Here is a 25,429-nt window from a genome sequence, read left to right on the forward strand (position 1 = left end):
GGTTTTGAATGAAGAATCACATTTCTTGGTAGAATCATGCAGGATTGAAATTTTTGATGGTTTTTTACTCCTCTCAACAGCCCAAACAAGTTTCTAAAAGGATGAGTTTGCAACTACTTTACTTTTGGAGAAAATTCAAAACATTCATTATTCAATAGGGCCCAAACTATCAAAAACCAGCGGTTTCAATGAACACACATTTCTTGGTAGAATCATGCAGGACTGAAATTTTTGATGTTTTTCTACTCCTCTCATGAGCCCAAACAAGTCTCTAAAAGCATGAGTTTGCAACTACTTTACTTTTGGAGAAAATTCAAAACATTCATTATTCAATAGAGCCCAATAGCAAAAACCAGGTTTTGAATGAAGAATCACATTTCTTGGTAAAATCATGCAGGATTGAAATTTTTGATGGTTTTTTACTCCTCTCAACAGCCTAAACAAGTTTCTAAAAGGATGAGTTTGCAACTACTTTACTTTTGGAGAAAATTCAAAACATTCATTATTCAATAGGGCCCAAACTATCAAAAACCAGCGGTTTCAATGAACACACATTTCTTGGTAGAATCATGCAGGACTGAAAGTTTTGATGTTTTTCTACTCCTCTCATGAGCCCAAACAAGTCTCTAAAAGCATGAGTTTGCAACTACTTTACTTTTGGAGAAAATTCAAAACTTTCATTATTCAATAGAGCCCAATAGCAAAAACCAGCGTTTTGAATGAAGAATCACATTTCTTGGTAGAATCATGCAGGATTGAAATTTTTGATGGTTTTTTACTCCTCTCAACAGCCCAAACAAGTTTCTAAAAGGATGAGTTTGCAACTACTTTACTTTTGGAGAAAATTTAAAACATTCATTATTCAATAGGGCCCAAACTATCAAAAACCAGCGGTTTGAATGAACACACATTTCTTGGTAGAATCGTGCAGGACTGAAATTTTTGATGTTTTTCTACTCCTCTCATGAGCCCAAACAAGTCTCTAAAAGGATGAGTTTGCAACTACTTTACTTTTGGAGAAAATTCAAAACATTCATTATTCAATAGAGCCCAATAGCAAAAACCAGCGTTTTGAATGAAGAATCACATTTCTTGGTAGAAGCATGCAGGATTGAAATTTTTGATGGTTTTTTACTCCTCTCAACAGCCCAAACAAGTTTCTAAAAGGATGAGTTTGCAACTACTTTACTTTTGGAGAAAATTCAAAACATTCATTATTCAATAGGGCCCAAACTATCAAAAACCAGCGGTTTCAATGAACACACATTTCTTGGTAGAATCATGCAGGACTGAAATTTTTGATGATTTTCTACTCCTCTCATGAGCCCAAACAAGTCTCTAAAAGCATGAGTTTGCAACTACTTTACTTTTGAAGAAAATTCAAAACATTCATTATTCAATAGAGCCCAATAGCAAAAATCAGGTTTTGAATGAAGAATCACATTTCTTGGTAGAATCATGCAGGATTGAAATTTTTGATGGATTTTTTACTCCTCTCAACAGCCCAAACAAGTTTCTAAAAGGATGAGTTTGCAACTACTTTACTTTTGGAGAAAATTCAAAACATTCATTATTCAATAGGGCCCAAACTATCAAAAACCAGCGGTTTCAATGAAAACACATTTCCTGGTAGAATCATGCAGGACTGAAATTTTTGATGTTTTTCTACTCCTCTCATGAGCCCAAACAAGTCTCTAAAAGCATGAGTTTGCAACTACTTTACTTTTGGAGAAAATTCAAAACATTCATTATTCAATAGAGCCCAATAGCAAAAATCAGGTTTTGAATGAAGAATCACATTTCTTGGTAGAATCATGCAGGATTGAAATTTTTGATGGTTTTTTACTCCTCTCAACAGCCCAAACAAGTTTCTAAAAGGATGAGTTTGCAACTACTTTACTTTTGGAGAAAATTCAAAACATTCATTATTCAATAGGGCCCAAAATATCAAAAACCAGCGGTTTGAATGAACACACATTTCTTGGTAGAATCATGCAGGACTGAAATTTTTGATGTTTTTCTACTCCTCTCATGAGCCCAAACAAGTCTCTAAAAGGATGAGTTTGCAACTAGTTTACTTTTGGAGAAAATTCAAAACATTCATTATTCAATAGAGCCCAATAGCAAAAACCAGCGTTTTGAATGAAGAATCACATTTCTTGGTAGAATCATGCAGGATTGAAATTTTTGATGGTTTTTTACTCCTCTCAACAGCCCAAACAAGTTTCTAAAAGGATGAGTTTGCAACTACTTTACTTTTGGAGAAAATTCAAAACATTCATTATTCAATAGGGCCCAAACTATCAAAAACCAGCGGTTTCAATGAACACACATTTCTTGGTAGAATCATGCAGGACTGAAATTTTTGATGTTTTTCTACTCCTCTCATGAGCCCAAACAAGTCTCTAAAAGCATGAGTTTGCAACTACTTTACTTTTGGAGAAAATTCAAAACATTCATTATTCAATAGAGCCCAATAGCAAAAATCAGGTTTTGAATGAAGAATCACATTTCTTGGTAGAATCATGCAGGATTGAAATTTTTGATGGTTTTTTACTCCTCTCAACAGCCCAAACAAGTTTCTAAAAGGATGAGTTTGCAGCTACTTTACTTTTGGAGAAAATTCAAAACATTCATTATTCAATAGGGCCCAAAATATCAAAAACCAGCGGTTTGAATGAACACACATTTCTTGGTAGAATCATGCAGGACTGAAATTTTTGATGTTTTTCTACTCCTCTCATGAGCCCAAACAAGTCTCTAAAAGGATGAGTTTGCAACTACTTTACTTTTGGAGAAAATTCAAAACATTCATTATTCAATAGAGCCCAATAGCAAAAACCAGCGTTTTGAATGAAGAATCACATTTCTTGGTAGAGTCATGCAGGATTGAAATTTTTGATGGTTTTTTACTCCTCTCAACAGCCCAAACAAGTTTCTAAAAGGATGAGTTTGCAACTACTTTACTTTTGGAGAAAATTCAAAACATTCATTATTCAATAGGGCCCAAACTATCAAAAACCAGCGGTTTCAATGAACACACATTTCTTGGTAGAATCATGCAGGACTGAAATTTTTGATGTTTTTCTACTCCTCTCATGAGCCCAAACAAGTCTCTAAAAGCATGAGTTTGCAACTACTTTACTTTTGGAGAAAATTCAAAACTTTCATTATTCAATAGAGCCCAATAGCAAAAAACAGCGTTTTGAATGAAGAATCACATTTCTTGGTAGAATCATGCAGGATTGAAATTTTTGATGGTTTTTTACTCCTCTCAACAGCCCAAACAAGTTTCTAAAAGGATGAGTTTGCAACTACTTTACTTTTGGAGAAAATTCAAAACATTCATTATTCAATAGGGCCCAAACTATCAAAAACCAGTGGTTTGAATGAACACACATTTCTTGGTAGAATCATGCAGGACTGAAATTTTTGATGTTTTTCTACTCCTCTCATGAGCCCAAACAAGTCTCTAAAAGCATAAGTTTGCAACTACTTTACTTTTGGAGAAAATTCAAAACATTCATTATTCAATAGAGCCCAATAGCAAAAATCAGGTTTTGAATGAAGAATCACATTTCTTGGTAGAATCATGCAGGATTGAAATTTTTGATGGTTTTTTACTCCTCTCAACAGCCCAAACAAGTTTCTAAAAGGATGAGTTTGCAACTACTTTACTTTTGGAGAAAATTCAAAACATTCATTATTCAATAGGGCCCAAAATATCAAAAACCAGCGGTTTGAATGAACACACATTTCGTGGTAGAATCATGCAGGACTGAAATTTTTGATGTTTTTCTACTCCTCTCATGAGCCCAAACAAGTCTCTAAAAGGATGAGTTTGCAACTACTTTACTTTTGGAGAAAATTCAAAACATTCATTATTCAATAGAGCCCAATAGCAAAAACCAGCGTTTTGAATGAAGAATCACATTTCTTGGTAGAATCATGCAGGATTGAAATTTTTGATGGTTTTTTACTCCTCTCAACAGCCCAAACAAGTTTCTAAAAGGATGAGTTTGCAAGTACTTTACTTTTGGAGAAAATTCAAAACATTCATTATTCAATAGGGCCCAAACTGTCAAAAACCAGCGGTTTCAATGAACACACATTTCTTGGTAGAATCATGCAGGACTGAAATTTTTGATGTTTTTCTACTCCTCTCATGAGCCCAAACAAGTCTCTAAAAGCATGAGTTTGCAACTACTTTACTTTTGAAGAAAATTCAAAACATTCATTATTCAATAGAGCCCAATAGCAAAAATCAGGTTTTGAATGAAGAATCACATTTCTTGGTAGAATCATGCAGGATTGAAATTTTTGATGTTTTTTTACTCCTCTCAACAGCCCAAACAAGTTTCTAAAAGGATGAGTTTGCAACTACTTTACTTTTGGAGAAAATTCAAAACATTCATTATTCAATAGGGCCCAAACTATCAAAAACCAGAGGTTTCAATGAACACACATTTCTTGGTAGAATCATGCAGGACTGAAATTTTTGATGTTTTTCTACTCCTCTCATGAGCCCAAACAAGTCTCTAAAAGCATGAGTTTGCAACTACTTTACTTTTGGAGAAAATTCAAAACATTCATTATTCAATAGAGCCCAATAGCAAAAATCAGGTTTTGAATGAAGAATCACATTTCTTGGTAGAATCATGCAGGATTGAAATTTTTGATGGTTTTTTACTCCTCTCAACAGCCCAAACAAGTTTCTAAAAGGATGAGTTTGCAACTACTTTACTTTTGGAGAAAATTCAAAACATTCATTATTCAATAGGGCCCAAAATATCAAAAACCAGCGGTTTGAATGAACACACATTTCTTGGTAGAATCGTGCAGGACTGAAATTTTTGATGTTTTTCTACTCCTCTCATGAGCCCAAACAAGTCTCTAAAAGGTTGAGTTTGCAACTACTTTACTTTTGGAGAACATTCAAAACATTCATTATTCAATAGAGCCCAATAGCAAAAACCAGCGTTTTGAATGAAGAATCACATTTCTTGGTAGAATCATGCAGGATTGAAATTTTTGATGGTTTTTTACTCCTCTCAACAGCCCAAACAAGTTTCTAAAAGGATGAGTTTGCAACTACTTTACTTTTGGAGAAAATTCAAAACATTCATTATTCAATAGGGCCCAAACTATCAAAAACCAGCGGTTTCAATGAACACACATTTCTTGGTAGAATCATGCAGGACTGAAATTTTTGATGTTTTTCTACTCCTCTCATGAGCCCAAACAAGTCTCTAAAAGCATGAGTTTGCAACTACTTTACTTTTGGAGAAAATTCAAAACTTTCATTATTCAATAGAGCCCAATAGCAAAAAACAGCGTTTTGAATGAAGAATCACATTTCTTGGTAGAATCATGCAGGATTGAAATTTTTGATGGTTTTTTACTCCTCTCAACAGCCCAAACAAGTTTCTAAAATGATGAGTTTGCAACTACTTTACTTTTGGAGAAAATTCAAAACATTCATTATTCAATAGGGCCCAAACTATCAAAAACCAGTGGTTTGAATGAACACACATTTCTTGGTAGAATCATGCAGGACTGAAATTTTTGATGTTTTTCTACTCCTCTCATGAGCCCAAACAAGTCTCTAAAAGCATGAGTTTGCAACTACTTTACTTTTGGAGAAAATTCAAAACATTCATTATTCAATAGAGCCCAATAGCAAAAATCAGGTTTTGAATGAAGAATCACATTTCTTGGTAGAATCATGCAGGATTGAAATTTTTGATGTTTTTCTACTCCTCTCATGAGCCCAAACAAGTCTCTAAAAGCATGAGTTTGCAGCTACTTTACTTTTGGAGAAAATTCAAAACATTCATTATTCAATAGAGCCCAATAGCAAAAACCAGCATTTTGAATGAAGAATCACATTTCTTGGTAGAATCATGCAGGATTGAAATTTTTGATGGTTTTATACTCCTCTCAACAGCCCAAACAAGTTTCTAAAAGGATGAGTTTGCAACTACTTTACTTTTGGAGAAAATTTAAAACATTCATTATTCAATAGGGCCCAAACTATCAAAAACCAGCGGTTTGAATCAACACACATTTCTTGGTAGAATCATGCAGGACTGAAATTTTTGATGTTTTTCTACTCCTCTCATGAGCCCAAACAAAACAAGTCTCTAAAAGCATGAGTTTGCAACTACTTTACTTTTGGAGAAAATTCAAAACATTCATTATTCAATAGAGCCCAATAGCAAAAATCAGGTTTTGAATGAAGAATCACATTTCTTGGTAGAATCATGCAGGATTGAAATTTTTGATGGTTTTTTACTCCTCTCAACAGTCCAAACAAGTTTCTAAAAGGATGAGTTTGCAACTACTTTACTTTTGGAGAAAATTCAAAACATTCATTATTCGATAGGGCCCAAAATATCAAAAACCAGCGGTTTGAATGAACACACATTTCTTGGTAGAATCATGCAGGACTGAAATTTTTGATGTTTTTCTACTCCTCTCATGAGCCCAAACAAGTCTCTAAAAGCATGAGTTTGCAACTACTTTACTTTTGGAGAAAATTCAAAACATTCATTATTCAATAGAGCCCAATAGCAAAAACCAGCGTTTTGAATGAAGAATCACATTTCTTGATAGAAGCATGCAGGATTGAAATTTTTGATGGGTTTTTACTCCTCTCAACATCCCAAACAAGTTTCTAAAAGGATGAGTTTGCAACTACTTTACTTTTGGAGAAAATTCAAAACATTCATTATTCAATAGGGCCCAAACTATCAAAAACCAGCGGTTTCAATGAACACACATTTCTTGGTAGAATCATGCAGGACTGAAATTTTTGATGATTTTCTACTCCTCTCATGAGCCCAAACAAGTCTCTAAAAGCATGAGTTTGCAACTACTTTACTTTTGAAGAAAATTCAAAACATTCATTATTCAATAGAGCCCAATAGCAAAAATCAGGTTTTGAATGAAGAATCACATTTCTTGGTAGAATCATGCAGGATTGAAATTTTTGATGGTTTTTTACTCCTCTCAACAGCCCAAACAAGTTTCTAAAAGGATGAGTTTGCAACTACTTTACTTTTGGAGAAAATTCAAAACATTCATTATTCAATAGGGCCCAAACTATCAAAAACCAGCGGTTTCAATGAAAACACATTTCTTGGTAGAATCATGCAGGACTGAAATTTTTGATGTTTTTCTACTCCTCTCATGAGCCCAAACAAGTCTCTAAAAGCATGAGTTTGCAACTACTTTACTTTTGAAGAAAATTCAAAATATTCATTATTCAATAGAGCCCAATAGCAAAAATCAGGTTTTGAATGAAGAATCACATTTCTTGGTAGAATCATGCAGGATTGAAATTTTTGATGGTTTTTTACTCCTCTCAACAGCCCAAACAAGTTTCTAAAAGGATGAGTTTGCAACTACTTTACTTTTGGAGAAAATTCAAAACATTCATTATTCAATAGGGCCCAAACTATCAAAAACCAGCGGTTTCAATGAACACACATTTCTTGGTAGAATCATGCAGGACTGAAATTTTTGATGTTTTTCTACTCCTCTCATGAGCCCAAACAAGTCTCTAAAAGCATTAGTTTGCAACTACTTTACTTTTGGAGAAAATTCAAAACATTCATTATTCAATAGAGCCCAATAGCAAAAATCAGGTTTTGAATGAAGAATCACATTTCTTGGTAGAATCATGCAGGATTGAAATTTTTGATGGTTTTTTACTCCTCTCAACAGCCCAAACAAGTTTCTAAAAGGATGAGTTTGCAACTACTTTACTTTTGGAGAAAATTCAAAACATTCATTATTCAATAGGGCCCAAACTATCAAAAACCAGCGGTTTGAATGAACACACATTTCTTGGTAGAATCATGCAGGACTGAAATTTTTGATGTTTTTCGACTCCTCTCATGAGCCCAAACAAGTCTCTAAAAGCATGAGTTTGCAACTACTTTACTTTTGGAGAAAATTCAAAACATTCATTATTCAATAGAGCCCAATAGCAAAAACCAGCGTTTTGAATGAAGAATCACATTTCTTGGTAGAATCATGCAGGATTGAAATTTTTGATGGTTTTTTACTCCTCTCAACAGCCCAAACAAGTTTCTAAAAGGATGAGTTTGCAACTACTTTACTTTTGGAGAAAATTCAAAACATTCATTATTCAATAGGGCCCAAAATATCAAAAACCAGCGGTTTGAATGAACACACATTTCTTGGTAGAATCGTGCAGGACTGAAATTTTTGATGTTTTTCTACTCCTCTCATGAGCCCAAACAAGTCTCTAAAAGCATAAGTTTGCAACTACTTTACTTTTGGAGAAAATTCAAAACATTCATTATTCAATAGAGCCCAATAGCAAAAATCAGGTTTTGAATGAAGAATCACATTTCTTGGTAGAATCATGCAGGATTGAAATTTTTGATGGTTTTTTACTCCTCTCAACAGCCCAAACAAGTTTCTAAAAGGATGAGTTTGCAACTACTTTACTTTTGGAGAAAATTCAAAACATTCATTATTCAATAGGGCCCAAAATATCAAAAACCAGCGGTTTGAATGAACACACATTTCGTGGTAGAATCATGCAGGACTGAAATTTTTGATGTTTTTCTACTCCTCTCATGAGCCCAAACAAGTCTCTAAAAGGATGAGTTTGCAACTACTTTACTTTTGGAGAAAATTCAAAACATTCATTATTCAATAGAGCCCAATAGCAAAAACCAGCGTTTTGAATGAAGAATCACATTTCTTGGTAGAATCATGCAGGATTGAAATTTTTGATGGTTTTTTACTCCTCTCAACAGCCCAAACAAGTTTCTAAAAGGATGAGTTTGCAACTACTTTACTTTTGGAGAAAATTCAAAACATTCATTATTCAATAGGGCCCAAACTGTCAAAAACCAGCGGTTTCAATGAACACACATTTCTTGGTAGAATCATGCAGGACTGAAATTTTTGATGTTTTTCTACTCCTCTCATGAGCCCAAACAAGTCTCTAAAAGCATGAGTTTGCAACTACTTTACTTTTGAAGAAAATTCAAAACATTCATTATTCAATAGAGCCCAATAGCAAAAATCAGGTTTTGAATGAAGAATCACATTTCTTGGTAGAATCATGCAGGATTGAAATTTTTGATGATTTTTTACTCCTCTCAACAGCCCTAACAAGTTTCTAAAAGGATGAGTTTGCAACTACTTTACTTTTGGAGAAAATTCAAAACATTCATTATTCAATAGGGCCCAAACTATCAAAAACCAGCGGTTTCAATGAACACACATTTCTTGGTAGAATCATGCAGGACTGAAATTTTTGATGTTTTTCTACTCCTCTCATGAGCCCAAACAAGTCTCTAAAAGCATGAGTTTGCAACTACTTTACTTTTGAAGAAAATTCAAAACATTCATTATTCAATAGAGCCCAATAGCAAAAATCAGGTTTTGAATGAAGAATCACATTTCTTGGTAGAATCATGCAGGATTGAAATTTTTGATGTTTTTTTACTCCTCTCAACAGCCCAAACAAGTTTCTAAAAGGATGAGTTTGCAACTACTTTACTTTTGGAGAAAATTCAAAACATTCATTATTCAATAGGGCCCAAACTATCAAAAACCAGAGGTTTCAATGAACACACATTTCTTGGTAGAATCATGCAGGACTGAAATTTTTGATGTTTTTCTACTCCTCTCATGAGCCCAAACAAGTCTCTAAAAGCATGAGTTTGCAACTACTTTACTTTTGGAGAAAATTCAAAACATTCATTATTCAATAGAGCCCAATAGCAAAAATCAGGTTTTGAATGAAGAATCACATTTCTTGGTAGAATCATGCAGGATTGAAATTTTTGATGGTTTTTTACTCCTCTCAACAGCCCAAACAAGTTTCTAAAAGGATGAGTTTGCAACTACTTTACTTTTGGAGAAAATTCAAAACATTCATTATTCAATAGGGCCCAAAATATCAAAAACCAGCGGTTTGAATGAACACACATTTCTTGGTAGAATCGTGCAGGACTGAAATTTTTGATGTTTTTCTACTCCTCTCATGAGCCCAAACAAGTCTCTAAAAGGTTGAGTTTGCAACTACTTTACTTTTGGAGAAAATTCAAAACATTCATTATTCAATAGAGCCCAATAGCAAAAACCAGCGTTTTGAATGAAGAATCACATTTCTTGGTAGAATCATGCAGGATTGAAATTTTTGATGGTTTTTTACTCCTCTCAACAGCCCAAACAAGTTTCTAAAAGGATGAGTTTGCAACTACTTTACTTTTGGAGAAAATTCAAAACATTCATTATTCAATAGGGCCCAAAATATCAAAAACCAGCGGTTTGAATGAACACACATTTCGTGGTAGAATCATGCAGGACTGAAATTTTTGATGTTTTTCTACTCCTCTCATGAGCCCAAACAAGTCTCTAAAAGGATGAGTTTGCAACTACTTTACTTTTGGAGAAAATTCAAAACATTCATTATTCAATAGAGCCCAATAGCAAAAACCAGCGTTTTGAATGAAGAATCACATTTCTTGGTAGAATCATGCAGGATTGAAATTTTTGATGGTTTTTTACTCCTCTCAACAGCCCAAACAAGTTTCTAAAAGGATGAGTTTGCAACTACTTTACTTTTGGAGAAAATTCAAAACATTCATTATTCAATAGGGCCCAAACTATCAAAAACCAGAGGTTTCAATGAACACACATTTCTTGGTAGAATCATGCAGGACTGAAATTTTTGATGTTTTTCTACTCCTCTCATGAGCCCAAACAAGTCTCTAAAAGCATGAGTTTGGAACTACTTTACTTTTGGAGAAAATTCAAAACTTTCATTATTCAATAGAGCCCAATAGCAAAAAACAGCGTTTTGAATGAAGAATCACATTTCTTGGTAGAATCATGCAGGATTGAAATTTTTGATGGTTTTTTACTCCTCTCAACAGCCCAAACAAGTTTCTAAAAGGATGAGTTTGCAACTACTTTACTTTTGGAGAAAATTCAAAACATTCATTATTCAATAGGGCCCAAACTATCAAAAACCAGTGGTTTGAATGAACACACATTTCTTGGTAGAATCATGCAGGACTGAAATTTTTGATGTTTTTCTACTCCTCTCATGAGCCCAAACAAGTCTCTAAAAGCATAAGTTTGCAACTACTTTACTTTTGGAGAAAATTCAAAACATTCATTATTCAATAGAGCCCAATAGCAAAAATCAGGTTTTGAATGAAGAATCACATTTCTTGGTAGAATCATGCAGGATTGAAATTTTTGATGGTTTTTTACTCCTCTCAACAGCCCAAACAAGTTTCTAAAAGGATGAGTTTGCAACTACTTTACTTTTGGAGAAAATTCAAAACATTCATTATTCAATAGGGCCCAAAATATCAAAAACCAGCGGTTTGAATGAACACACATTTCGTGGTAGAATCATGCAGGACTGAAATTTTTGATGTTTTTCTACTCCTCTCATGAGCCCAAACAAGTCTCTAAAAGGATGAGTTTGCAACTACTTTACTTTTGGAGAAAATTCAAAACATTCATTATTCAATAGAGCCCAATAGCAAAAACCAGCGTTTTGAATGAAGAATCACATTTCTTGGTAGAATCATGCAGGATTGAAATTTTTGATGGTTTTTTACTCCTCTCAACAGCCCAAACAAGTTTCTAAAAGGATGAGTTTGCAACTACTTTACTTTTGGAGAAAATTCAAAACATTCATTATTCAATAGGGCCCAAACTGTCAAAAACCAGCGGTTTCAATGAACACACATTTCTTGGTAGAATCATGCAGGACTGAAATTTTTGATGTTTTTCTACTCCTCTCATGAGCCCAAACAAGTCTCTAAAAGCATGAGTTTGCAACTACTTTACTTTTGAAGAAAATTCAAAACATTCATTATTCAATAGAGCCCAATAGCAAAAATCAGGTTTTGAATGAAGAATCACATTTCTTGGTAGAATCATGCAGGATTGAAATTTTTGATGGTTTTTTACTCCTCTCAACAGCCCAAACAAGTTTCTAAAAGGATGAGTTTGCAACTACTTTACTTTTGGAGAAAATTCAAAACATTCATTATTCAATAGGGCCCAAACTATCAAAAACCAGCGGTTTCAATGAACACACATTTCTTGGTAGAATCATGCAGGACTGAAATTTTTGATGTTTTTCTACTCCTCTCATGAGCTCAAACAAGTCTCTAAAAGCATGAGTTTGCAACTACTTTACTTTTGAAGAAAATTCAAAACATTCATTATTCAATAGAGCCCAATAGCAAAAATCAGGTTTTGAATGAAGAATCACATTTCTTGGTAGAATCATGCAGGATTGAAATTTTTGATGGTTTTTTACTCCTCTCAACAGCCCAAACAAGTTTCTAAAAGGATGAGTTTGCAACTACTTTACTTTTGGAGAAAATTCAAAACATTCATTATTCAATAGGGCCCAAACTATCAAAAACCAGAGGTTTCAATGAACACACATTTCTTGGTAGAATCATGCAGGACTGAAATTTTTGATGTTTTTCTACTCCTCTCATGAGCCCAAACAAGTCTCTAAAAGCATGAGTTTGCAACTACTTTACTTTTGGAGAAAATTCAAAACATTCATTATTCAATAGAGCCCAATAGCAAAAATCAGGTTTTGAATGAAGAATCACATTTCTTGGTAGAATCATGCAGGATTGAAATTTTTGATGGTTTTTTACTCCTCTCAACAGCCCAAACAAGTTTCTAAAAGGATGAGTTTGCAACTACTTTACTTTTGGAGAAAATTCAAAACATTCATTATTCAATAGGGCCCAAAATATCAAAAACCAGCGGTTTGAATGAACACACATTTCTTGGTAGAATCGTGCAGGACTGAAATTTTGGATGTTTTTCTACTTCTCTCATGAGCCCAAACAAGTCTCTAAAAGGTTGAGTTTGCAACTACTTTACTTTTGGAGAAAATTCAAAACATTCATTATTCAATAGAGCCCAATAGCAAAAACCAGCGTTTTGAATGAAGAATCACATTTCTTGGTAGAATCATGCAGGATTGAAATTTTTGATGGTTTTTTACTCCTCTCAACAGCCCAAACAAGTTTCTAAAAGGATGAGTTTGCAACTACTTTACTTTTGGAGAAAATTCAAAACATTCATTATTCAATAGGGCCCAAACTATCAAAAACCAGCGGTTTCAATGAACACACATTTCTTGGTAGAATCATGCAGGACTGAAATTTTTGATGTTTTTCTACTCCTCTCATGAGCCCAAACAAGTCTCTAAAAGCATGAGTTTGCAACTACTTTACTTTTGGAGAAAATTCAAAACTTTCATTATTCAATAGAGCCCAATAGCAAAAAACAGCGTTTTGAATGAAGAATCACATTTCTTGGTAGAATCATGCAGGATTGAAATTTTTGATGGTTTTTTACTCCTCTCAACAGCCCAAACAAGTTTCTAAAAGGATGAGTTTGCAACTACTTTACTTTTGGAGAAAATTCAAAACATTCATTATTCAATAGGGCCCAAACTATCAAAAACCAGTGGTTTGAATGAACACACATTTCTTGGTAGAATCATGCAGGACTGAAATTTTTGATGTTTTTCTACTCCTCTCATGAGCCCAAACAAGTCTCTAAAAGCATGAGTTTGCAACTACTTTACTTTTGGAGAAAATTCAAAACATTCATTATTCAATAGAGCCCAATAGCAAAAATCAGGTTTTGAATGAAGAATCACATTTCTTGGTAGAATCATGCAGGATTGAAATTTTTGATGGTTTTTTACTCCTCTCAACAGCCCAAACAAGTTTCTAAAAGGATGAGTTTGCAACTACTTTACTTTTGGAGAAAATTCAAAACATTCATTATTCAATAGGGCCCAAAATATCAAAAACCAGCGGTTTGAATGAACACACATTTCGTGGTAGAATCATGCAGGACTGAAATTTTTGATGTTTTTCTACTCCTCTCATGAGCCCAAACAAGTCTCTAAAAGGATGAGTTTGCAACTACTTTACTTTTGGAGAAAATTCAAAACATTCATTATTCAATAGAGCCCAATAGCAAAAACCAGCGTTTTGAATGAAGAATCACATTTCTTGGTAGAATCATGCAGGATTGAAATTTTTGATGGTTTTTTACTCCTCTCAACAGCCCAAACAAGTTTCTAAAAGGATGAGTTTGCAACTACTTTACTTTTGGAGAAAATTCAAAACATTCATTATTCAATAGGGCCCAAACTGTCAAAAACCAGCGGTTTCAATGAACACACATTTCTTGGTAGAATCATGCAGGACTGAAATTTTTGATGTTTTTCTACTCCTCTCATGAGCCCAAACAAGTCTCAAAAAGCATGAGTTTGCAAATACTTTACTTTTGAAGAAAATTCAAAACATTCATTATTCAATAGAGCCCAATAGCAAAAATCAGGTTTTGAATGAAGAATCACATTTCTTGGTAGAATCATGCAGGATTGAAATTTTTGATGGTTTTTTACTCCTCTCAACAGCCCAAACAAGTTTCTAAAAGGATGAGTTTGCAACTACTTTACTTTTGGAGAAAATTCAAAACATTCATTATTCAATAGGGCCCAAAATACCAAAAACCAGCGGTTTCAATGAACACACATTTCTTGGTAGAATCATGCAGGACTGAAATTTTTGATGTTTTTCTACTCCTCTCATGAGCCCAAACAAGTCTCTAAAAGCATGAGTTTGCAACTACTTTACTTTTGAAGAAAATTCAAAACATTCATTATTCAATAGAGCCCAATAGCAAAAATCAGGTTTTGAATGAAGAATCACATTTCTTGGTAGAATCATGCAGGATTGAAATTTTTGATGGTTTTTTACTCCTCTCAACAGCCCAAACAAGTTTCTAAAAGGATGAGTTTGCAACTACTTTACTTTTGGAGAAAATTCAAAACATTCATTATTCAATAGGGCCCAAACTATCAAAAACCAGAGGTTTCAATGAACACACATTTCTTGGTAGAATCATGCAGGACTGAAATTTTTGATGTTTTTCTACTCCTCTCATGAGCCCAAACAAGTCTCTAAAAGCATGAGTTTGCAACTACTTTACTTTTGGAGAAAATTCAAAACATTCATTATTCAATAGAGCCCAATAGCAAAAATCAGGTTTTGAATGAAGAATCACATTTCTTGGTAAAATCATGCAGGATTGAAATTTTTGATGCATTTTTACTCCTCTACACAGCCCAAACAAGTTTCTAAAAGGATGAGTTTGCAACTACTTTACTTTTGGAGAAAATTCAAAACATTCATTATTCAATAGGGCCCAAACTATCAAAAACCAGAGGTTTCAATGAACACACATTTCTTGGTAGAATCATGCAGGACTGAAATTTTTGATGTTTTTCTACTCCTCTCATGAGCCCAAACAAGTCTCTAAAAGCATGAGTTTGCAACTACTTTACTTTTGGAGAAAATTCAAAACATTCATTATTCAATAGAGCCCAATAGCAAAAATCAGGTTTTGAATGAAGAATCACATTTCTTGGTAAAATCATGCAGGATTGAAATTTTTGATGGTGTTTTACTCCTCTCAACAGCCCAAACAAGTTTCTAAAAGGATGAGTTTGCAACTACTTTACTTTTGGAGAAAATTCAAAACATTCATTATTCAATAGGGCCCAAACTATCAAAAACCAGCGGTTTCAATGAACACACATTTCTTGGTAGAATCATGCAGGACTGAAATTTTTGATGTTTTTCTACTCCTCTCATGAGCCCAAACAAGTCTCTAAAAGCATGAGTTTGCAACTACTTTACTTTTGGAGAAAATTCAAAACTTTCATTATTCAATAGAGCCCAATAGCAAAAACCAGCGTTTTGAATGAAGAATCACATTTCTTGGTAGAATCTTGCAGGATTTAAATTTTTGATGGTTTTTTACTCCTCTCAACAGCCCAAACAAGTTTCTAAAAGGATGAGTTTGCAACTACTTTACTTTTGGAGAAAATTCAAAACATTCATTATTCAATAGGGCCCAAACTATCAAAAACCAGCGGTTTCAATGAACACACATTTCTTGGTAGAATCATGCAGGACTGAAATTTTTGATGTTTTTCTACTCCTCTCATGAGCCCAAACAAGTCTCTAAAAGAATGAGTTTGCAACTACTTTACTTTTGGAGAAAATTCAAAACATTCATTATTCAATAGAGCCCAATAGCAAAAATCAGGTTTTGAATGAAGAATCACATTTCTTGGTAGAATCATGCAGGATTGAAATTTTTGATGGTTTTTTACTCCTCTCAAGAGCCCAAACAAGTTTCTAAAAGGATGAGTTTGCAACTACTTTACTTTTGGAGAAAATTCAAAACATTCATTATTCAATAGGGCCCAAAATATCAAAAACCAGCGGTTTGAATGAACACACATTTCTTGGTAGAATCGTGCAGGACTGAAATTTTTGATGTTTTTCTACTCCTCTCATGAGCCCAAACAAGTCTCTAAAAGGATGAGTTTGCAACTACTTTACTTTTGGAGAAAATTCAAAACATTCATTATTCAATAGAGCCCAATAGCAAAAACCAGCGTTTTGAATGAAGAATCACATTTCTTCGTAGAATCATGCAGGATTGAAATTTTTGATGGTTTTTTACTCCTCTCAACAGCCCAAACAAGTTTCTAAAAGGATGAGTTTGCAACTACTTTACTTTTGGAGAAAATTCAAAACATTCATTATTCAATAGGGCCCAAACTATCAAAAACCAGCGGTTTCAATGAACACACATTTCTTGGTAGAATCATGCAGGACTGAAATTTTTGATGTTTTTCTACTCCTCTCATGAGCCCAAACAAGACTCTAAAAGCATGAGTTTGCAACTACTTTACTTTTGAGGAAAATTCAAAACATTCATTATTCAATAGAGCCCAATAGCAAAAATCAGGTTTTGAATGAAGAATCACATTTCTTGGTAGAATCATGCAGGATTGAAATTTTTGATGGTTTTTTACTCCTCTCAAGAGCCCAAACAAGTTTCTAAAAGGATGAGTTTGCAACTACTTTACTTTTGGAGAAAATTCAAAACATTCATTATTCAATAGGGCCCAAACTATCAAAAACCAGCGGTTTCAATGAACACACATTTCTTGGTAGAATCAAGCAGGACTGAAATTTTTGATGTTTTTCTACTCCTCTCATGAGCCCAAACAAGTCTCTAAAAGCATGAGTTTGCAACTACTTTACTTTTGGAGAAAATTCAAAACATTCATTATTCAATAGAGCCCAATAGCAAAAATCAGGTTTTGAATGAAGAATCACATTTCTTGGTAAAATCATGCAGGATTGAAATTTTTGATGGTTTTTTACTCCTCTCAACAGCCCAAACAAGTTTCTAAAAGGATGAGTTTGCAACTACTTTACTTTTGGAGAAAATTCAAAACATTCATTATTCAATAGGGCCCAAACTATCAAAAACCAGCGGTTTCAATGAACACACATTTCTTGGTAGAATCATGCAGGACTGAAATTTTTGATGTTTTTCTACTCCTCTCATGAGCCCAAACAAGTCTCAAAAAGCATGAGTTTGCAACTACTTTACTTTTGGAGAAAATTCAAAACATTCATTATTCAATAGAGCCCAATAGCAAAAATCAGGTTTTGAATGAAGAATCACATTTCTTGGTAAAATCATGCAGGATTGAAATTTTTGATGGTTTTTTACTCCTCTCAACAGCCCAAACAAGTTTCTAAAAGGATGAGTTTGCAACTACTTTACTTTTGGAGAAAATTCAAAACATTCATTATTCAATAGGGCCCAAACTATCAAAAACCAGCGGTTTCAATGAACACACATTTCTTGGTAGAATCATGCAGGACTGAAATTTTTGATGTTTTTCTACTCCTCTCATGAGCCCAAACAAGTCTCAAAAAGCATGAGTTTGCAACTACTTTACTTTTGGAGAAAATTCAAAACATTCACTATTCAATAGAGCCCAATAGCAAAAATCAGGTTTTGAATGAAGAATCACATTTCTTGGTAAAATCATGCAGGATTGAAATTTTTGATGGTTTTTTACTCCTCTCAACAGCCCAAACAAGTTTCTAAAAGGATGAGTTTGCAACTACTTTACTTTTGGAGAAAATTCAAAACATTCATTATTCAATAGGGCCCAAACTATCAAAAACCAGCGGTTTCAATGAACACACATTTCTTGGTAGAATCATGCAGGACTGAAATTTTTGATGTTTTTCTACTCTCATGAGCCCAAACAAGTCTCTAAAAGCATGAGTTTGCAACTACTTTACTTTTGGAGAAAATTCAAAACATTCATTATTCAATAGAGCCCAATAGCAAAAATCAGGTTTTGAATGAAGAATCACATTTCTTGGTAGAATCATGCAGGATTGAAATTTTTGATGGTTTTTTACTCCTCTCAACAGTCCAAACAAGTTTCTAAAAGGATGAGTTTGCAACTACTTTACTTTTGGAGAAAATTCAAAACATTCATTATTCGATAGGGCCCAAAATATCAAAAACCAGCGGTTTGAATGAACACACATTTCTTGGTAGAATCGTGCAGGACTGAAATTTTTGATGGTTTTCTACTCCTCTCATGAGCCCAAACAAGTCTCTAAAAGGATGAGTTTGCAACTACTTTACTTTTGGAGAAAATTCAAAACATTCATTATTCAAAAGAGCCCAATAGCAAAAACCAGCGTTTTGAATGAAGAATCACATTTCTTGATAGAAGCATGCAGGATTGAAATTTTTGATGGTTTTTTACTCCTCTCAACAGCCCAAACAAGTTTCTAAAAGGATGAGTTTGCAACTACTTTACTTTTGGAGAAAATTCAAAACATTCATTATTCAATAGGGCCCAAACTATCAAAAACCAGCGGTTTCAATGAACACACATTTCTTGGTAGAATCATGCAGGACTGAAATTTTTGATGATTTTCTACTCCTCTCATGAGCCCAAACAAGTCTCTAAAAGCATGAGTTTGCAACTACTTTACTTTTGAAGAAAATTCAAAACATTCATTATTCAATAGAGCCCAATAGCAAAAATCAGGTTTTGAATGAAGAATCACATTTCTTGGTAGAATCATGCAGGATTGAAATTTTTGATGGTTTTTTACTCCTCTCAACAGCCCAAACAAGTTTCTAAAAGGATGAGTTTGCAAATACTTTACTTTTGGAGAAAATTCAAAACATTCATTATTCAATAGGGCCCAAACTATCAAAAACCAGCGGTTTCAATGAAAACACATTTCTTGGTAGAATCATGCAGGACTGAAATTTTTGATGTTTTTCTACTCCTCTCATGAGCCCAAACAAGTCTCTAAAAGCATGAGTTTGCAACTACTTTACTTTTGAAGAAAATTCAAAATATTCATTATTCAATAGAGCCCAATAGCAAAAATCAGGTTTTGAATGAAGAATCACATTTCTTGGTAGAATCATGCAGGATTGAAATTTTTGATGGTTTTTTACTCCTCTCAACAGCCCAAACAAGTTTCTAAAAGGATGAGTTTGCAACTACTTTACTTTTGGAGAAAATTCAAAACATTCATTATTCAATAGGGCCTAAACTATCAAAAACCAGCGGTTTCAATGAACACACATTTCTTGGTAGAATCATGCAGGACTGAAATTTTTGATGTTTTTCTACTCCGCTCATGAGCCCAAACAAGTCTCTAAAAGCATGAGTTTGCAACTACTTTACTTTTGGAGAAAATTCAAAACATTCATTATTCAATAGAGCCCAATAGCAAAAATCAGGTTTTGAATGAAGAATCACATTTCTTGGTAGAATCATGCAGGATTGAAATTTTTGATGGTTTTTTACTCCTCTCAACAGCCCAAACAAGTTTCTAAAAGGATGAGTTTGCAACTACTTTACTTTTGGAGAAAATTCAAAACATTCATTATTCAATAGGGCCCAAACTGTCAAAAACCAGCGGTTTCAATGAACACACATTTCTTGGTAGAATCATGCAGGACTGAAATTTTTGATGTTTTTCTACTCCTCTCATGAGCCCAAACAAGTCTCTAAAAGCATGAGTTTGCAACTACTTTACTTTTGAAGAAAATTCAAAACATTCATTATTCAATAGAGCCCAATAGCAAAAATCAGGTTTTGAATGAAGAATCACATTTCTTGGTAGAATCATGCAGGATTGAAATTTTTGATGATTTTTTACTCCTCTCAACAGCCCTAACAAGTTTCTAAAAGGATGAGTTTGCAACTACTTTACTTTTGGAGAAAATTCAAAACATTCATTATTCAATAGGGCCCAAACTATCAAAAACCAGCGGTTTCAATGAACACACATTTCTTGGTAGAATCATGCAGGACTGAAATTTTTGATGTTTTTCTACTCCTCTCATGAGCCCAAACAAGTCTCTAAAAGCATGAGTTTGCAACTACTTTACTTTTGAAGAAAATTCAAAACATTCATTATTCAATAGAGCCCAATAGCAAAAATCAGGTTTTGAATGAAGAATCACATTTCTTGGTAGAATCATGCAGGATTGAAATTTTTGATGTTTTTTTACTCCTCTCAACAGCCCAAACAAGTTTCTAAAAGGATGAGTTTGCAACTACTTTACTTTTGGAGAAAATTCAAAACATTCATTATTCAATAGGGCCCAAACTATCAAAAACCAGAGGTTTCAATGAACACACATTTCTTGGTAGAATCATGCAGGACTGAAATTTTTGATGTTTTTCTACTCCTCTCATGAGCCCAAACAAGTCTCTAAAAGCATGAGTTTGCAACTACTTTACTTTTGGAGAAAATTCAAAACATTCATTATTCAATAGAGCCCAATAGCAAAAATCAGGTTTTGAATGAAGAATCACATTTCTTGGTAGAATCATGCAGGATTGAAATTTTTGATGGTTTTTTACTCCTCTCAACAGTCCAAACAAGTTTCTAAAAGGATGAGTTTGCAACTACTTTACTTTTGGAGAAAATTCAAAACATTCATTATTCGATAGGGCCCAAAATATCAAAAACCAGCGGTTTGAATGAACACACATTTCTTGGTAGAATCGTGCAGGACTGAAATTTTTGATGGTTTTCTACTCCTCTCATGAGCCCAAACAAGTCTCTAAAAGGATGAGTTTGCAACTACTTTACTTTTGGAGAAAATTCAAAACATTCATTATTCAAAAGAGCCCAATAGCAAAAACCAGCGTTTTGAATGAAGAATCACATTTCTTGATAGAAGCATGCAGGATTGAAATTTTTGATGGTTTTTTACTCCTCTCAACAGCCCAAACAAGTTTCTAAAAGGATGAGTTTGCAACTACTTTACTTTTGGAGAAAATTCAAAACATTCATTATTCAATAGGGCCCAAACTATCAAAAACCAGCGGTTTCAATGAACACACATTTCTTGGTAGAATCATGCAGGACTGAAATTTTTGATGATTTTCTACTCCTCTCATGAGCCCAAACAAGTCTCTAAAAGCATGAGTTTGCAACTACTTTACTTTTGAAGAAAATTCAAAACATTCATTATTCAATAGAGCCCAATAGCAAAAATCAGGTTTTGAATGAAGAATCACATTTCTTGGTAGAATCATGCAGGATTGAAATTTTTGATGGTTTTTTACTCCTCTCAACAGCCCAAACAAGTTTCTAAAAGGATGAGTTTGCAAATACTTTACTTTTGGAGAAAATTCAAAACATTCATTATTCAATAGGGCCCAAACTATCAAAAACCAGCGGTTTCAATGAAAACACATTTCTTGGTAGAATCATGCAGGACTGAAATTTTTGATGTTTTTCTACTCCTCTCATGAGCCCAAACAAGTCTCTAAAAGCATGAGTTTGCAACTACTTTACTTTTGAAGAAAATTCAAAATATTCATTATTCAATAGAGCCCAATAGCAAAAATCAGGTTTTGAATGAAGAATCACATTTCTTGGTAGAATCATGCAGGATTGAAATTTTTGATGGTTTTTTACTCCTCTCAACAGCCCAAACAAGTTTCTAAAAGGATGAGTTTGCAACTACTTTACTTTTGGAGAAAATTCAAAACATTCATTATTCAATAGGGCCTAAACTATCAAAAACCAGCGGTTTCAATGAACACACATTTCTTGGTAGAATCATGCAGGACTGAAATTTTTGATGTTTTTCTACTCCGCTCATGAGCCCAAACAAGTCTCTAAAAGCATGAGTTTGCAACTACTTTACTTTTGGAGAAAATTCAAAACATTCATTATTCAATAGAGCCCAATAGCAAAAATCAGGTTTTGAATGAAGAATCACATTTCTTGGTAGAATCATGCAGGATTGAAATTTTTGATGGTTTTTTACTCCTCTCAACAGCCCAAACAAGTTTCTAAAAGGATGAGTTTGCAACTACTTTACTTTTGGAGAAAATTCAAAACATTCATTATTCAATAGGGCCCAAAATATCAAAAACCAGCGGTTTGAATGAACACACATTTCTTGGTAGAATCGTGCAGGACTGAAATTTTTGATGTTTTTCTACTCCTCTCATGAGCCCAAACAAGTCTCTAAAAGGATGAGTTTGCAACTACTTTACTTTTGGAGAAAATTCAAAACATTCATTATTCAATAGAGCCCAATAGCAAAAACCAGCGTTTTGAATGAAGAATCACATTTCTTGGTAGAATCATGCAGGATTGAAATTTTTGATGGTTTTTTACTCCTCTCAACAGCCCAAACAAGTTTCTAAAAGGATGAGTTTGCAACTACTTTACTTTTGGAGAAAATTCAAAACATTCATTATTCAATAGGGCCCAAACTATCAAAAACCAGCGGTTTCAATGAACACACATTTCTTGGTAGAATCATGCAGGACTGAAATTTTTGATGTTTTTCTACTCCTCTCATGAGCCCAAACAAGTCTCTAAAAGCATGAGTTTGCAACTACTTTACTTTTGAAGAAAATTCAAAACATTCATTATTCAATAGAGCCCAATAGCAAAAATCAGGTTTTGAATGAAGAATCACATTTCTTGGTAGAATCATGCAGGATTGAAATTTTTGATGGTTTTTTACTCCTCTCAACAGCCCAAACAAGTTTCTAAAAGGATGAGTTTGCAACTACTTTACTTTTGGAGAAAATTCAAAACATTCATTATTCAATAGGGCCCAAACTATCAAAAACCAGCGGTTTCAATGAACACACATTTCTTGGTAGAATCATGCAGGACTGAAATTTTTGATGTTTTTCTACTCCTCTCATGAGCCCAAACAAGTCTCTAAAAGCATGAGTTTGCAACTACTTTACTTTTGGAGAAAATTCAAAACATTCATTATTCAATAGAGCCCAATAGCAAAAATCAGGTTTTGAATGAAGAATCACATTTCTTGGTAAAATCATGCAGGATTGAAATTTTTGATGGTTTTTTACTCCTCTCAACAGCCCAAACAAGTTTCTAAAAGGATGAGTTTGCAACTACTTTACTTTTGGAGAAAATTCAAAACATTCATTATTCAATAGGGCCCAAACTATCAAAAACCAGCGGTTTCAATGAACACACATTTCTTGGTAGAATCATGCAGGACTGAAATTTTTGATGTTTTTCTACTCCTCTCATGAGCCCAAACAAGTCTCAAAAAGCATGAGTATAGAACTACTTTACTTTTGGAGAAAATTCAAAACATTCATTATTCAATAGAGCCCAATAGCAAAAATCAGGTTTTGAATGAAGAATCACATTTCTTGGTAGAATCATGCAGGATTGAAATTTTTGATGGTTTTTTACTCCTCTCAACAGCCCAAACAAGTTTCTAAAAGGATGAGTTTGCAACTACTTTACTTTTGGAGAAAATTCAAAACATTCATTATTCAATAGGGCCCAAAATATCAAAAACCAGCGGTTTGAATGAACACACATTTCTTGGTAGAATCGTGCAGGACTGAAATTTTTGATGTTTTTCTACTCCTCTCATGAGCCCAAACAAGTCTCTAAAAGGTTGAGTTTGCAACTACTTTACTTTTGGAGAAAATTCAAAACATTCATTATTCAATAGAGCCCAATAGCAAAAACCAGCGTTTTGAATGAAGAATCACATTTCTTGGTAGAATCATGCAGGATTGAAATTTTTGATGGTTTTTTACTCCTCTCAACAGCCCAAACAAGTTTCTAAAAGGATGAGTTTGCAACTACTTTACTTTTGGAGAAAATTCAAAACATTCATTATTCAATAGGGCCCAAACTATCAAAAACCAGCGGTTTCAATGAACACACATTTCTTGGTAGAATCATGCAGGACTGAAATTTTTGATGTTTTTCTACTCCTCTCATGAGCCCAAACAAGTCTCTAAAAGCATGAGTTTGCAACTACTTTACTTTTGGAGAAAATTCAAAACTTTCATTATTCAATAGAGCCCAATAGCAAAAAACAGCGTTTTGAATGAAGAATCACATTTCTTGGTAGAATCATGCAGGATTGAAATTTTTGATGGTTTTTTACTCCTCTCAACAGCCCAAACAAGTTTCTAAAAGGATGAGTTTGCAACTACTTTACTTTTGGAGAAAATTCAAAACATTCATTATTCAATAGGGCCCAAACTATCAAAAACCAGTGGTTTGAATGAACACACATTTCTTGGTAGAATCATGCAGGACTGAAATTTTTGATGTTTTTCTACTCCTCTCATGAGCCCAAACAAGTCTCTAAAAGCATGAGTTTGCAACTACTTTACTTTTGGATAAAATTCAAAACATTCATTATTCAATAGAGCCCAATAGCAAAAATCAGGTTTTGAATGAAGAATCACATTTCTTGGTAGAATCATGCAGGATTGAAATTTTTGATGGTTTTTTACTCCTCTCAACAGCCCAAACAAGTTTCTAAAAGGATGAGTTTGCAACTACTTTACTTTTGGAGAAAATTCAAAACATTCATTATTCAATAGGGCCCAAAATATCAAAAACCAGCGGTTTGAATGAACACACATTTCTTGGTAGAATCGTGCAGGACTGAAATTTTTGATGTTTTTCTACTCCTCTCATGAGCCCAAACAAGTCTCTAAAAGGTTGAGTTTGCAACTACTTTACTTTTGGAGAAAATTCAAAACATTCATTATTCAATAGAGCCCAATAGCAAAAACCAGCGTTTTGAATGAAGAATCACATTTCTTGGTAGAATCATGCAGGATTGAAATTTTTGATGGTTTTTTACTCCTCTCAACAGCCCAAACAAGTTTCTAAAAGGATGAGTTTGCAACTACTTTACTTTTGGAGAAAATTCAAAACATTCATTATTCAATAGGGCCCAAACTATCAAAAACCAGCGGTTTCAATGAACACACATTTCTTGGTAGAATCATGCAGGACTGAAATTTTTGATGTTTTTCTACTCCTCTCATGAGCCCAAACAAGTCTCTAAAAGCATGAGTTTGCAACTACTTTACTTTTGGAGAAAATTCAAAACTTTCATTATTCAATAGAGCCCAATAGCAAAAAACAGCGTTTTGAATGAAGAA

Source organism: Dendrobates tinctorius, unplaced genomic scaffold, assembly GCF_039654945.1.
Source record: "Dendrobates tinctorius isolate UK_male_01 unplaced genomic scaffold, ASM3965494v1 ptg000015l, whole genome shotgun sequence".
In the NCBI taxonomy this organism is placed as follows: Eukaryota; Metazoa; Chordata; class Amphibia; order Anura; family Dendrobatidae; genus Dendrobates; species Dendrobates tinctorius.